General features: G+C 24.2%; 1 long non-coding RNA gene across 1 annotated transcript; it reads right to left on the bottom strand.

Moving 5' to 3' along the window:
- Positions 1-258: 258 nt before the first annotated feature.
- On the bottom strand, positions 259-8,340 carry LOC145839446 (uncharacterized). Its single transcript, XR_014370065.1, has 3 exons — positions 8,154-8,340; positions 719-763; positions 259-489 (listed from the first exon to the last, which is right to left on the bottom strand). It is a non-coding gene; the product is annotated as an uncharacterized LOC145839446 (long non-coding RNA).
- Between the last annotated feature and the right edge of the window lie 9,351 nt (positions 8,341-17,691).

Genomic DNA, 17,691 nt, shown 5'->3' with positions numbered 1-17,691 from the left:
AACAAATTTAAAAAAATTACTAATTATTGGATTTAAGTAAGTTTTTATTCAAGAATTATAACTAACTATGTTATATTATTTTCTTAACAAAATTTATAGAAACTGGAAATAAGAACTTTATTTAATATTAATTATCTTTCTAATTAATTATAAACTAAACGAATTTATAAGCTGCCAATGTTCAGCTATATACTTTAGTTATGTTTTATTAAACTATACTTTTCATTAATTATTGAAAACTTGTAGGCTAATTTTTTACTGCTCTAAAGGCATCAAAAAATACTACGATACTATATTAATTAAATATTGTATTTTACTTTAAACGAGTAAATTAGATAAATAACATCAAGTTTATAATAGAATATATATCCAAATAATTAGTTCTCTTCATATAGTTTTATAAACAAAGACATCATTTAAAAATGAATTCTATCATTTCCTTCTGTTTTGTTGTTTAATGATTTTGGAGTACAAGCCTTCTGGAACAGTCTATAAAAACAAATTTGTTTAAATATACTACCATAAAACGAATTTTTACCCTGAAGAAATTAGAAAAACAAAAACCTCAACATTTTGTGAAAATATACTTTAATTATTTTAAAGATATATAAGATACTTAATAAAAACATTCTTTATTATTCATGGAAAGGAAATTTATAAAAAATTTACACTTATAAAACTAAGTAGAATTTTATTAGACGAAAAAAAGTAAACAAACTTTTACATTAGGACATGAAAAGAGTGATCCTTTGCGCGAGATTTTCTGCCAAAAAATTGATATTGTTAGTAAATTAAGCAAATAATTATACTATAATATAAATATAATACCAGGGTTGCCACTAGTTTTTTCAAATTTTTCTCCAGGTTTTCCAAATTTTAAAGGTTTTAAAAGTACACATTTTTGGGTCTAAGTTAACCTCTATTTAAGAAACTGTGTTAAATAAGATAAAAATATTGAAAAGATACTTTAAAGTTACTTTAAATGTGTTTTTTAATAAAAAAATTTTGATGATGACAAAAAGTCTTAATTATATGATAGATTTTTTGTGTCAAACCAAAATTTTACAACTGAAAATGAAAACTCCAGGTTTTTTGATCAAAATTTCTCAAATTCCAGGTTATTTTAGCCTAAATTGTCACGGTTTTTCTAGGTTTCCAAGTAAAGTGGCAACCCTGCATAATATCCCACTAAAATAATAAAAAAGGGTTCAGTGCTGTAAAATAAAAACGCAATTTAAATTTTTTTAATAAATTTCGTCTGTCAGATTTTTTTTCTACAGCTTATTTTATATTGATTTATCTTAACAACTTGTTCATAGACAAAAATTTAGCCCTACAAATTGCAACCCTCAGACGTTTTCACCCAAACGTCCAAAGAGCCGATTCAGTTTCAAGGATCATCTCTGAGATCAGAGTATCCTCCTGCCATACCACTTAATAGCCGCTTATTTTTATAAGCTTTTAAAACTTTGGTCAATTATTTTTTACAGGTTGTCACTCTTTGAAGGAAAAAGCCAGCGTTAATGACCAAAAATTTGTATGAGTTATTGAAAATTTTTATTACTACGTAAAAAGTGATTAGAATCCTACCATTCCGGATAAATTTTACAACATTAACAAAAAATGTGCTGTACATTCTTCCCTTACATGATCTGCTAGTTGTTTAGTGATATTTCAAGGCGGCCAAAACAACTGAACTACAAACCTTAGTTCCAACAACTTACCTTATAAAACTTAGACAAAACAGATACTCAAACTAAAATTGGCGTTTGCTATCAATAAAAATTTAAGTAAAAGGCAAATTTATAAATTTCACGATAATTACAGGTTTACCGAATGTTTTTGGCAAGTTTTCTTCGAGTTTTCAGAGTTTCTAACAGGTTTTTAAACTTACACATTTTATGGTCTATTTAAAATTAAGTTTAAGGGAATAAGCTTATTAAGTAGTATAACAAAATTGAAAAGATACTATGAAAATACTTTAAATGTGTTTTTTAATTAAAAATATATTCGGTGATGACAACAAATTTTCATTTGTACAAAAGATTTTTTGTGTCAAATCGAATTTTACTACTTAACATGCAAAAGTTGTTTAAATTCCAGGTTTTTCTAGGATTTAAGGTTTTTTGGAAACCCTGTGATTATGATGCATATTATAAATTTATAATATATTTTTATTTCTAAATATGGTTTTTGTAAAACTTTATGTATTTAATATACTGCGCATAGAATAAAGCTTAAAAAACACAAATTTTGAATTTTCTGCCTTCAGATTTTTATTTTACAGAAGTATTATAAAAACATTTTAAGCAAAGTTTGAGACGAACTAAAGAAAAAATCAGGTAGGTACAGCTCAATTTTTGAAAAAAAGGCAATACCGTAAGTAATAGCACAAAATATGACAAAATAACACTTTTTTTTTGTATACGTAAGCAGATTATTAATAGTTGGGGACGTTTTGAAAAACTAGAAAGCTTAAAAATTTTCGTTTGTACATCGATTTCAAACTTTTTCACATTTATGACGTCATAAGAACGAAAACAGCTAAAAACCTTATTTGAGTTTTAGATCTTCAACATCGTATTTCGTTTGAAGCTATTGATGTTTACATAAAAAAAACTATTAAGCTGCCCTGATTCAGGTGTACATTACAGAAAGTTTTAGGAGAAGTTCTTACATTTTCAAAGGCTTCCACATTCTACTACTTCAGTTTGATTTTGAATACCTTAGTCAGATATTAGTTTTCTGTTGTTATACTTTTTTAAAAAATGTTTGAATCTGTTTACACTACTGCTAGTTTAAGTTTTAGGGATACGGGTCAAATTTACTTGAATACAATTTTGCAAGGAGGTTTAAATATTCATAAAGGTTCACTAGTGCACAGGCGTGGAAAATATCGTCTATGGGTAACAGTGATAGTAAAAATAGCTAAAAAAAACGGCCAAGGGTAAGACAAGTTGCCAATATTTTTTGAAAAAATTTCTTCAGATTTTCAAAATTTCCCCCAGGTTTTTTAAGTACACAATTTTGAGTCTATTTTTAGTGTAAAATTAAGATTAAGGAAAAAACTGTGTTAAATAGTAAAAAACCATTGAAAATATACTGTATACTTTATATGTGTTTTTCAATAAAAAATAATTTTGATTATGACAAAACTTTTATCTATTTGATAGATTTTTTGTATTAAATCGAAAGTTTACTACCTAACATGTAAAAATTGTTTAAAATTCAAGGTTTTACCAGGTTTTTTAGTGATTATGTTCAAAGTTCTAGGTTTTTTAGACTTAATTCTCAAGTTCTAGGTTTTTTGGCTACCCTGGTAAGGGCAACAGTTATAGTAAAAATAAAGAAACTATAAATGAAAAAAAAAAAAGAATTATTAAAAAAAATTAGAGGAATTAAAAAAGATTACCAACCAAGGGTAAGGGGCAACAGTGGTAATAAAGAAAGTAAAAATTGAGTACTTTAAATAATAATTTAATGAGTAATGTTTTTTTACTACTTAACACAGTTTTTAAACTTAATCTTAACTTTAAACTAAAAATAGACTAAAAACTGTGTACTTTAAAAAACCTGGAGAAATGTTGCCAAAAAAAATTGGTAACTCGCTTTACCCAGGGCAAATGATTAAAGACAAAAGTTTAAAAAGAAAGATATAAAATAAACGTAAGATATCAGGTAAACTCTTAAAACAAACTGATCAAGGCCTTTAAGCTTTTCATCTAGTCCTGGACAAGACCTTAAAAGGTATCCAAGTGAAGTTACTCGATAGTCTAAAGGTTCTTTGTGCACCAGGTCATAGAACCAAACATTTTGAGCACTTTTTTGTGGTTCAATAAACAATAGTCTTTAACTAACTTTTTTCAGACAATTCTTATGGGCAACGTAGATCTTCTAAAAACACAAAAGCTTACGATAATTAAATACATTTAAAATCAGGAAGTAATTTAATTTTAAAAATATCTTTTTGCAAAATTTAATTTAGCTAATACTTCTACAGACTTGATCTTAGTTCATCTAATGTGTTGAAATTTTGAAAACTTAAACTAAAGTTGGCACAGGGAATCCTTTATTCAAAATATTAAGTAATCTTATATAATTAAAAGATTAGGAGATTTAGCCTAAAAGCATTAATAAATATGATACCATCTAAATGTCTTTTCTAGGATAAAAAAAAATTACAAAAACTTGAATGTTAGTGAAACAGAAAAATGAATGGCAATTAGTCTCTGGCACTCAGCTTTATAACTTTTAGTACAGAGCTTTCAAAAATGATTGTAAAATAAAGACTTATATATAAAAATAAAGAACATTGCAAAATAAAAGGAACATTGTACTGTATCATTTAGTATTAAAACTTAAAACTGTTCCAAAATGACTGATATTTTTGAAAATTTAAGTATAAAAAAACTGTCCTAGATTGATAAAATCTAATGGACTATTTTGTTGAAATAGTTGGTAAATGTAATACTTTAAAAGGTTTAAAAAAACTACCATTTAACTTTCAGTAAAAGACATCTGTTTTACTAAAAAATCTATTTGGATATGGTTTCTCAGTGAAAAATATCTTTTATTAGAAACATTCCATTTCTATTCAATTTTACAATCAAGAATAGAATCTTTATACAATTTCAGCAAATCAAGTTTAGGTGGATGTTTCTACTTTAAATTATTTTTATCTCGATTTCTCCTGAGGTGGTCCATCTTGTAAGCCCCATTATCAATTTTACCTTCACAAGTAACATTATACCATGTGTCTGATGATCCTTCACTAACTAATGTGGCATAATAATGCCCTCCCAAAATATCTTAATTTTTCTTTCTGTATATTAGGGGAAGAAGCCCCTACAATTAATGCTGCATCAGCGTTTGTTGGTAATTGTTCACAGAGACTGAGAGCACTCATCATCTTCTGCAACAAGAGCACATAAATTTATGAGTCTTTCTTTGTGGGTATTACTATTTACTTTGAAAAGTTCTGGATTACCCAATTTGATCAAAATGAACTTATTGTTCATATTGAATTAATTTACTTTAGAGAATCACACAAATCTGAAGTTTTATATAATCCAGAACTTTTTAAAGTAAATGGTAATACCCACAAATAAAGACTCCTAATATTCAAAAAGGAAAAAAATGAATATATTTTGGTAGGACATTATTATGCAACATTAATTAGTGAAGGACCATAAGACACATGGTATATTGCTAATTGTGAATGTAAAAATGATAATGGGACTTACAAGATTGATCACTGAGAAATCATATCCAAATAAATTTTTTAGTAGAACAGATGTTTTTTTCAGAAAGTTAAACAATAGTTTTTAAAATCTTTATAAGTATTATGTTTACCAACTATTTCAAACAAATAGTCCATTAGATTTTATCAATCATGTGAAAGTTTTTCATACTTAGATTTTTAAAATATCAGTCATTTTGGAATAATGTAGTGTTAATACTAAATGATACAGTACAATGTTTCTTTTATTTTGCAATTTTCTTTTGATTTTTTTGTAAAAGGTTTTATTTTGCAATCATTAACTTAATGTTTAATGCCATACAACATTATTTTGCCTATAATAAATTATAAATTTTTAATACTTTGTTAATGTGTTGTAATGCTGATTGAAAAATTATTTAAGGGTTTTATAAACACTTGAAGCTAAATGAATTATGACATCAAATATTCCATTAAATACATACCACATCACCTAAATTTTTAAAGGTAAGTAAGTATATCCAAAAAATTTTGTTCTACAATAATTTTTCTTTTTATTAAAATCCCTAACAAACTATGCTTTTTAAATTTTAAAAAAGCAATTATACAGAGAAAATTTGCATATTTAGGGTGATTATGATGTCATAATACATAGAAGCAGTTATTATGTCTTTAAATCTATGTCAATAAGTATAAGCATTAATTTAAGATATAAATTATAAGTCTAGATATAAGTGACTTTATTACTGTTAAAGTCAAAAAAAATATGTGGTTTTTTGGGTTGAAATTAGTTTTTTGGGCAACGTACCTTTTTTTTTTGCAAAAAAAAAATTTTTTGATTCTTTTTAATGAAGCAAAAAAACATCCAAATTATATGGACTTATAAGTCCAGCAAACTTCACCTAAGTACTCCCTACCCCTATATCAAGTGTCATTTTTAGAAACTGCAATTATTCATAGAAACCCAGTGTATTTGTAGTAGGAACCTTGTGCAGATTTAAAACATTTTTCTACACTTTTTAATAAAGTTCTAGTTTTAAGAAAGGGCTTTATGGCCCATGCAACTTGAATATTTAGAAGATAAAAAGAAGGCAAGCATTTCCAGCATCACATAACACAGCTAATATTAGTTATCATTATCATATTTTAGTTTTTTTTTCAGATCATGATAAACATTTATTTCAGATTTAAATCAAAAACTCCAATGTTATTTATAAGTTTAGTAAAGAACTAGCAGCAAGGCTAAAAAAATTAAATAAGGATTTCAAAATCAATAAAAATATTTTCATGATTGAAATTGCTTCTATAAAAAAACAAAATATTGAAACCGGATGAACTAATTCTCATTCTAAATCTTGAAATAATTTACCCTTAGATTAAAAAATTCCGAGATTTTTATAAAAACTAAAACTGCTCCTAGTCATCCTATGTTTTAAAAAGTCAAAGTATCCTGAGAATTTCAAAATAACCTGAGTTTCCTAAATTGTGTGGCAACCTTGTTAATACCAATAAAAGTTTAAAAATGCAGGTATGGTATGGTTACAACAAGTTTAATAACAGTTTAATAAGCTATCAACTTTTGTCATGAAAAACTAAAATAGTAATATAGTCTTGAGACTATAATTGAGTTTAACTTTTTTTTAGTGATTAAAATTGGCTGTTATATGAAGCTGGGTTGACACTCTTTGAGTCAAAAATAAACTATCTTGAAGACAAAAAACTTTATTGAGTGACATTAAACTGGTTTGAGTCATTTTTAGTTTTTTAATCTCATTTAAAAAATCTTAAATATATCTTAATATACTTTAAACTTTTTAAATCAATAAAAATAAATATTTTAAATCAAAATCTTAAAATCTAGAAAAAAAAATGTTCTGTCATTATTTTAGTACCTATAGCTGTACTGAGTTTTTCAAAAGAAAACAAAAATATCCTGAGTTAGACAGAGTTTAAAAAGTAGGGTTTAGTCGTAATGAAACATTTATCTTAAAAATAACTTTTAATCAATTAAGTAAAACTTAACCTAATACTAACTTTTAGACTGATTTTTACATTTGACTCTTAAAATAATATAACTATTTTTAGCTAGATATATTAAAGTCTACATACTTGAGTAAAATTTGTACAATACTTTTGTCAGTATTTAGCTATTTTATTTTGATGATGTGCTATTAAATTAATAACAAGCCTTCCAAACTTTTTAAATGAGTGATTTGTATATAAACATGTTACAAGAAGCCACCATATGAAATAATCAATAAATTGTTAGGGAATAGGGAACTAAAACAGAATTATTAAAAATAGGATAAAGTTTTGTCTATTATAATTAAATTATTAATTTATTCTTTCAAGAACTTATTTTACAAACTAAGTTTTAGTCAAAGACCTTGTCAGTACTTAAATACATCTTATTCATATAGAAAAAGATTTATTTAAGCACTGAAGAGGTCTTTGACCAAAACTTAGTTTGTGAAACAAATTCCTGAAAGAATAAATTCATTATTTCTCCTCCAGTAGTTGAGATCTATCTATTTGTTTTCTTAAAACCAAAACAGATAATAATTAAACTATTAATGACTAATAATGAACAGAATGATATAAACACTATTATTTTCCTAGTTAATAGTAGAAATAAAACAAGTGGTATAACACTACTACTAACCAAAAATTCAAAATATCCCGAGTTATTCTGGGCTGTTTAAAATAGAAAGTAAAAAAAACTTTAAAATTTATTTAGTTATGCTGAGTAATCGCTTAGACTAAACTTAACAAAAAAAGATCAACTTAAAAAAAAAGAAGGACCCCTACGGTCTTAATATAAATATCTTCTTACTATATTTTTTATTAAAAATAACGCTTTTTTTTTAATTACGCATCAGTAAAAATACTATAATAAATCAATTAAAATAGTCATAACAAACAAAAACTATCATACTTTATAATAATTATAATTATCTTCGGTAATGGGAGGTAGTCCATTCCGATATATTCTGTTTAACTGAAATAAGTCTTTACTCATCAAAAGTTCATAATAATGTCTTTTACTTTTTTGGTTCACTATGCAAGTTGCCATTCTTCTGCAGCTACTATAGATAAATAAATATAACTTCATTTTAGTTTTAAAAACCTTGAAAAACATAATTTAATTATTATAAAAACTATCAAAACCCTTACTACAAAATGTAACAATTGTTTTGTTTCAGTATTTTTTAATTTTTTGTTTGAGCTAATAATATGTAAAAAAAAATTTTACTAAAATAGTCTTCTTTTGGAGTATAAACTTTGAACACAGACTAAAAAAGTGTAATTCAAAGAAACCACTATTTATTTTATCAAAAAGGCTAATTTGTATAAATTACAAGGTTGTGGAGTAATTTTTAGCTCCCTAACAAAATAAATTTTATTTACATTCTTTTTATTTGGGTTTTTAAACATATTTATATTATAGTTGTTTTACTATTTAAATAAATTTAATTAACACTTTTTTTTTATTTTTCATAACTTTTTCATTTAAGGGCATAGAGGGGGGGTCCAACATTTTTTTATAATAAAAATAACATTGGATTTTTTATATGAAAGCTTGAAGTACTAACTGCAACCTTGTTTTTATAGAATTGAAAAATCTTAATTAACTTTTGCAATATTGTAATTTATATTAAAAGTTTCCGATATGAGCACAAATTTTTTGCGGTAAATTTTCTAGGAAGTTTAAAAAATCACAAAAAACCTATCTCCTCTTTCATTTTTTGAGCTAGAGACCTCAAACTTTTAGGACTTGTTCCTTTTATAGTTTAAAAGACGTTGAATGTTGGAATTTAAAAAATAAAAAAAATAAAAAAAAATAGATAAAAAAAAAAAAAAATAGGTGATTTTTTTTTCATAAAAATTTCATTTTTCAAAAAATAAAAAAAATTCTGCATTCAATTTTTTTTAAATTTAGTAATAAACTTTCTGTGAAAACTTGAAGAAGATAGTTTAAAAAATGAAGGAGGAGATGACTTTTAGTGAAATGATTTTTTTTGCGTTTTTAGTTTGTGCCTTCCATATTGAGGTCACTGACTTTGAATAGTCAAATCTAAAAAAGCACTCTGAATCTTTTCAAGCGATTAAAAATATCTGATAACTCATCATGATAACAATAAGATAACTGTTCTATAAAATAAGGTCAACTTGTAAAAATCAATGTGGACCCCCCTATGCCCTTAAATGTAACAATTATGTAATTTGAAATTTGGGAATAATTAAAACTGTGTAAAAAACCTAAGATTTTTAATTAAAAAAAAACTTTATTTCTTATGAGCTTAGCTATGAAAACAACAATTTTTATAAGGTTTCATTTCAATAGTTTACAAACATTTTGTTGATGTGTGTTATGGTAGATCTGCTACTTTCCTAAATACACTTATTTTGCTAAAGAAGCACAAGAAAAACTTCACAGTAGCAGGTAAAATTACACATAATGCAACATACTTGCTTTTCCCAGTAGACATGTTTTTGTTGCAAGGGGTATGGTAGGGTGCATCTGTTGCCCCTCAAAAATGAAAAATTGGTAGAACAGCACAAAAAAAAAGCCTATTATTTTTTACCACCAACACACTATTTACATTTTTCTGAAAACAACCCCTATGTAAATTGTATGGGAACCTAAAACTTTGACCTTCAAGTTTTTTGCTGAAAATTTGTATGTGTATCATTCAACTTGACTACATAAAAGAAACTTGATCATTTTTAGTGCTTTCTTCATGACTTATACTTCATTATTTTTATTAAAAAAAATTTCTATAATGATCTACAAAGATCAAAGTGAATCTTTGAAGATCATTATAATTTTTTTTTTATAGAAATAATGAAGTATAAGTCATGAAAGAAGCACTAAAGTTGATCAAATTTGTTTATGTTGTCAAGTTGAATGATACACCTAAAATTTGTTCATATGTAGCAATCATCACAAAAACACATTCTGTGTGTTTTTTAGATAACTTTAAGAAAGTTTCTTGGAGGAATTTAAAGTAATCAGTTTGTGGAGGAAATTTAAAGTAAAAAAAAATATAAAAAATTTAGAAAATCTAGAAATACCTCATAAAATTTAATTTAAATGGTCTTAAAACGCACAGAATGTGTTTTTGTGAAGATTGCTACATTAAAAAAAAAAATTCAGTCAAAACTCAAAGGGTCTCATACAATTTACATAAGGTCTGTTTTCGGAAAAATGTAAATAGTGTGTTGGTGGTAAAAGATAGGAGGCTTTTTTTTTTTGTGCAGTCTATTTATGTGATTTCCCACTTACAAAAAATTAGCTAAGCCAAATTCTAATGTAGGGCAACATATGCACCCTAAGGTACACTTTAAAATTGATGTTTTTTTTTATTTAGAAAAAAAAAACAATTAATAATAAGGTAGAAATTCCTAATAAGTGCTGTTTTAAGGAAAAAATTGAGTATTGCTAAGACAAAGTTTTAAAATAATAAACAGCTTTATCAAAACTTCTATGTCAAAGTACAGTCAGGGTGCTAACTGTTGAAAATACACTTAGTTTGGTCTATAGTTAGTTCAAAGTTAAGTATAAGGTTAAAACTGTGTTAAAATATATAAAAACATTGAAAAGATACTGTAAAGCTACTTTAAATGTTTTAAAAAAATTGGTGTTGACAAATTTTTTAATCTGCATAATAAATTTTTTGTGTCAAATCAAAATTTAACTACTCAAAATTGTTTGAAATTACAGGTTTTTTAGCCTAAATTGTCAAGTTCAAGCAATCTAGAATTAGTAGCCACCCTGGTTCAATAGATGTCATAAATACTACCTATAAATTATTTGTTTTTAAAGACAATAACAATAGTAGTACCTTTCAAAATGACCTTCTAGTTAATAGTTGGCGGTAAAAAAGAACAACTTTAGTGTGCTTAAGGTTATAGGGGACAAATTTAATTATTGGATATTATAAAAAAGCTAGTATTTACAAGTCAATTTTTCCAAAATAAAAAATTGTTTTGATACAAAAGTGGACAGCATTTTTTTCACTTTTAATTAACTAGGAAATTTAAAATTCACTAAAAATCTATCTTCTTTATTTTACAGCTATTGACCTCAAATTTTCAGAAAATGTTCCTTGCAAAGGGTTTGTGTGCACTTTTATTTTTGAAGTCAAGTCTGAAATTTATAAATTTAAACAGATGAAGACTGACATTTTCTTAAAATGGCTAATATTGCCCTTTATAAACTGTGCAGCAATTTTTTTTCCTTTTTAAAAAAACTAAAGAGATGATTTTTTTTTAAAGGTATAGAAACATCAGAGAACACACTCTCCCCTCATAAAAACTTTTTCATAAACTGCACAACAAGTATATTCGAATTTGCATTTTTTTGTATAATTTAGCTAATGCACAATTACTGAGAAAAAATGAGAGAGTCAGCTTTTTTTTAATTCTCTGGTTTTCTCTAGCCTAATATTCTACATGAGTACATAATTACTTCTACATTACTACATTGCGTACTTTATACTTTAAAAGTGGTAATCAAAGTTCTCGACTTAAATAAAAGGAGAATGATCAATAATAAATTTTTAACTTTATTAACAATACAATGTTTAATTCTAACAGTTCAAATTCTTGAAGAAAAAATAAGAGACCATATCTAAAAAACTAAAATTTATATTATAAAATAAATGTATTTAGGCCTTAATACTATCTACAAGTCATTGTTTCTTATTTTAAATTTTTAATACCTTTTGAGATATTTAAATTGAAATTATATTATATTTGATGTCTACTTTAACAATATTTCTGCTAAAAATAGATATTTTATAAATACATAAATAGAATTAAATTTATTTTTCATAAAGTAATAAAACTTAAATATTAAATCTATTTATTTTGGAATGTACAACAATAAAATCACTACAATACTTTTTATCAATTACAATCTTGTAAAATAAAAGGGATTAAATACTTAAGTTTTATTAATTTATCATAAACAAAGTTAATTTTATAGCTATTCAAATTATTTATTTATATAGGTTGTTTAAAACAAGCTTTATTTTAAGACTGAACATATTAGTTTAAAACATTGCTTTTGGCCTAAAAATACAGTTCAAAAAATACATCAAATATAATATAACTTCAGTTTGACACTTGTGGGTCATCATCTTAGGTTTGCCTGCATTTTTTTATTAGGCTTTTTTTTATGGTTCTTTAAATTATTTTAAATACTTTGAACTGTTTTTATTTGAAAAGCCGTGAACCCATTGAAGAAGATAGTAAGGCAGGGCCAAAGCAAAATGTTTTTGATTTATTTACTTTTATGCAATAAAACTATAAATTACTGTTTTGAAACTGTTTTTTTTTCAAGAATTTTATTATGAAATAAAGTTATTGTAAATAAAAAGTTTTAAATAGAATGGAAAAAGTATGAAATAGAGTTATTACCTAAATTAACTTTAATAAATATATTGATTTTTTTTGAGTATGTGTCAGACATGGGTTTTAACATTGCAACATTAATTTAAGAGAGTAGACTTTTAAATAAAATTAGATCATTTTTGTTATAAAGTTTTTTTTTATTATAATCTAAAAGAAAAATTAAACTTCACCATACTACTAAATTTTCATTTTTTAGGGGTAACAGATTTGAACCCTTATTATATATATTTTTTTTTGTATGTTAGTAGATGGTTCATAAAACATATTCAAATCTACCATGACTTTCAGAACAGGGGATTTTTGAGCAAATAACAACTATAAACTTTCTTGTTATCATTTGTACAATGAAGTTACGACGGCAATCATTCTAAAATAAAACGAAATTTGAGGCATTTGTCTTGACTTAAAGATTTCTAAGCACAATTATTTCTTTGTTATTTAGTTTTAAAGTATATTTTAAAAATAATTTAACGTTTCAAAGATAGAGCTAAAATAAAATATGTTTTTTTTTTTGAGTTTGGGTTTATTTGGTTGGTTTGGTGCTATGCTAGAGCCTAGAGAAAAATCTTAATTGTCTTATTTTTAGTCCTCGGAAAATATTTTGAAAAATAAACACGTTCTTTTACTAGTTATTTTTTTTCTATTTAATTAATTTATTACTCAGTATCTTTGTTTTTTATACAACTTTTTTATTTTATTAATAAGTAGGACTTTTTTAGTTTTTTCAACTTTGGTCTTAAATTTTGGTCTTCCTGCTTAGTGCTTAGTCAAAATAAGTTTTTAAGAAACTTAAACTTCACCGAGTAATTAAGATACTCTATTAAAATATTTTGAAATAAATGGTTTTTTCTAATCTTTTTACAAAATTATGTTGCGAGAATCATAAAACATTGATAGACTCTTATGTATTTTTTAGTTCTTGAATATAGTAAATTAAGATCTCTTGTAGTATACAAATATATCTAAAAATAATATTTAAGCAAATATAAATTTAATAAGTAAAATAAATTTATTGATAAAACATATTAAAAACTTCTAAATAATAGATAGAGTTTATATTTTTAAGTATGTGAGTTTTTACAAACTACTAGTTAACTGATCAATAAAGTTTTATACGTAAAATAATGCTGAAATAAATATGAATAAAACATCAACTGTATACCATAGATGGCACTTAAATTCTAATGTGATTGTGATTCCCTTAATATTTTCCTAGTCGGCAAAATTTTAAAAGCTTTTTTTTTTGTATTTTTTTACCGTTATCTCTAACCATAGTTGCCAGAATTTTTCTGCTATTTTTGCCCTCATTCAACTTGTATTGGAAAATTGACATATACAGATTTTTAACCGTTAAGTATCGCCCAAGAGCTAAGTTTGGCTTTTTTTTGAATTTCAGTAAATGAATTAGTCTACAACTAAAACACTATACTATAATGCTTTTCTTATTAACTTTCAGTTTACGGAAAATAACTTCTTTATACTAAAATACTAAAAGAATAATTCTTGCAAACTTAAAGTACAAATTCCGGTATCATTCTTTAGCTGATTTGAAAGTTGCTTGCAGTTTTTTGTTCATACTTAAAATTTTCAAATGCAGAAGTCTATCAGTTAGGTTCGCGTTTTTTGAGTTCGCACAGTCGCTTAAATTTGCAAAATTAGGGTTCGCACTGCTGTTTAAGTTTGGATTTTAAATTTAAAATATTTGCTTAGTATGTAACTTTTTCAATTTTAAGTTAAGTGAATTTGAGTTTAACATAAGCTTCAAAATATTATTTTTAATTGAGTAATTTTTTTCTTATGTATTTAAACAAATATATAAAAACTTTAGAAAAAAACAAAACGTAAAACTTTTAAATGTACTTTAGGTTCTAATCAAGGAAATAAATTTAATTCAAAACTTAAATTTAATATTTCTGTAAACTCAGTCTCGAAATAACAGTAATAAACACTTTTATTTGAAAAAAAGTAAATTATAAGATTGTTTTTTAATTTTTACTAAAAGACGATTCTTTTAAAAATCTTTAAATGAAATTGTACTTAATGTTTAGAATATGATTTCTTTTATAATTTACAATAACTTCAAAACATGTAACCTTTTTGTAATAAATGTTGGTTTAAATTTTAACGATAACAATGGATAAAATCATTTTTTATTATTAATAGATTAATTTATAAAATACAGTAATTAAGTATTGAACTCTAATATTTATATAGCTTTAGACTTTTACACTGAACACAAAGTGAAATTTAGTAAGTGTATTTAAAAAAAAGGTTATTTATCAGTTTTATAATAAATTTTATAAAAAAAAACTCTTTAGTTTATTTAGTTTGCATATATTCCTACAGTGAACAGGATTTTTGGATAACCTTAGAAAAACAAATGATATCATTTCTAATAATTGGACGTGTACAAATTTGGTGCATTTACCAATAGGATACAGAAAGCTTTTAAATGTAAAAAATCATTAGTTTAAAGTTTAGTTTTTAAAGCTAATTTAAGTATTTTTTCCAATACTTGAAATATATTAAGTTATTTGTTGAATAAATTTGCGATAAATTAGCTAAAAAGAATATATTAAAAACTAAAGCTTTATCATAGTCAACATATAAAAATTACAAACAATAAAAACAAATCAAAGCAATTGCAGAAATTATTAATTGCAGAAATTGTAAATAGTTCACTGTCTAAAATCCAGCAAAACTATTTACATAACTAAAAAACACCTTAAAAACATCTTATAAACAGTAAAACTTATTTTACAATAACTTTACAATATAAAACACCTAGAAGAACTAATTTCAAATTTTATGCTGGTCTTTTAATCTTTTTTGTTCATCATAATAATGAAAAACAAATGGATTAAAGCTATTAGAACTAAATTGCTTCTATTGGTACTTCTTAAAACTAAATTATAAAAATAATAGGTATTAATTAAAGCTTCATAATTAACTGTTTTATGTCATTACTTTAGGTATTGATTTGAAAAATTAATAAGAAATAGGTCAAAAAACATCATATAATCTACTGTGAAATTAAAAAGACTAATCAAATAGATTTAAGATATTTTCTACACTATTTATTCTTAATAGGTAGTTTTCACATAAAAAGTAGAGCTTACTTTTGTAGTTTCAAAATTTCATTTCTATAAAAGCTTTTGTGATTAAATAATTATGAAAAACTTTAAATTTGGTATAAAGAAAATTGATAAAAAGATACAGCTTAAAGTGCATTTTAAGATCAAAAATACTGAGTATCAAAATGTTCTATTAAAAACAAAACTTCCAAGGTACAAGGTAAAAAATTCACTTAGTTTTAAGCATCTGAACGAAAATATCGGTTTAATAAAAACACAAATTAAATTTAAAAATATTTTGAAATGTTACATAAGCTTGGTTTATACAACTAATTTGTTTAAGAATTTTTAAACAACTAGTAAATCAGTATATCAACAAGACAAATAAGTTTTAACAAAACCAACAATTCATAAGTTGACACACTGAATAAAAAACTGTTTACTATTTCTAAAATTTTTAATAAAGTTAGTATACTAAATTAGTAAATTTTTACATTTAAAGTAAAAAATATACTAAATAAAACTAAATAAACTCTTATTTAATTAAAATAATCAGAAAAAAACATCAGTAATAATATTGTAGATTGTAAAGTTGGCTTAAAACATAAAGAAACTCTAAAGCAATTAAAACAAATTGCTTTAAACAGTAACTGTTTTTATTTTTAAGCCACGTAATTATTTATTTCTGATTGAAAAATAACACTAAAATGGAACAAAACTACACAAAGGAGGAATTTTCTATTGAAACCATTAATTTTTAACATACATCACTTTAAAAAGTCAATTACTACAGTATATAAATTTTGAAATGTTTGTTCTTTTAAAAAACATGACTATAAATATTAACCAGAAATTTATGTTTTTGTTCAAAAATAAATAAAATTAAAAGATCTAATAAAACAAAAAATATTTTTTGAACACATTTTAATTAAAAAACAAGTAGTTTATATAATTACTAAAGTTGTTTTACAAAACAGTTAGTGATAAAACTATTAGTTCTATAACTTCAAAAAACACAAGAACAACATTTTGTGAACATATTTAACACAACTTAATTTACTTAAGTGCAAAATTTGTTACATAAAACTGTTAGTAATAAAAAAAAAAATATACACTGAACTAATTAAAAGAGTTATATTTTTTTTATTAATCTGAAAAAACATTTAGAACAAATTACTTCAAGTTACCCTAGCAGTGAAGTATGTTATTTTTAATGTATAATAATTAAAATTGCAAACAATTAGGAAATGAAATAACTGGCATATAACAAACATTTATTTATTTATAGTTACAGAACCTTTATATATATTTATTTAAAACTTATTTAAAACTTTTCTTCTAGTTCAAATGTTTATCTAAATCATTTAATTTTTTATCATTGTAAATTTAAAATTTTTAAGTATTTTAAAAATTATTGTGCTCTCAATTTCATACAGTTATATTTCAAAATTTGTTTAATAAATTAAATAAACAGTAAATAAACAACACAAAATTTAGTTAAAAATCTACAAAGTAAGATCGAGCTATACATTGTTTTAAAATTCTTTAGAATCTATTAAACTTCAATTCAACTGATACAGTATTCATGAAGTAATACTTAAGTTAACCAAAAATAAAAATTACAGTTCTTTTGATCAGAAAGTTGTATTACATGACACAAAGCAAGAGCAAATTGTAACAAAAATAAAGCACTTTGAGTGTTTTTAATCTCTAATGTTTACTTAAACTTGGATTAGCATTCTAATAGAAATCTTTATACAAAAGTTTTAAAATTTGTTGATTTTTGAGTAAATTTATATCTAAGTTTAATTGATAATTTTATGTTTTTCTTCATTGCAAAAAAAAAATTTAATTCAAGGTTTTTTGCTTAAGAACATAAGAAAAGTTGTGTAAATTAGTTAAAACTTTTAAATATAACTAATAAAGCTTTGTTTTACATATGTTTGTATTTGAAACTTTTTATAGAGAAGTAGAATTTCA

Source organism: Thalia democratica, chromosome 6, assembly GCF_965202585.1.
Source record: "Thalia democratica chromosome 6, ktThaDemo2.hap1.1, whole genome shotgun sequence".
NCBI lineage: Eukaryota > Metazoa > Chordata > Thaliacea > Salpida > Salpidae > Thalia > Thalia democratica.
This window is presented reverse-complemented; position numbering and strand designations above follow the sequence as displayed.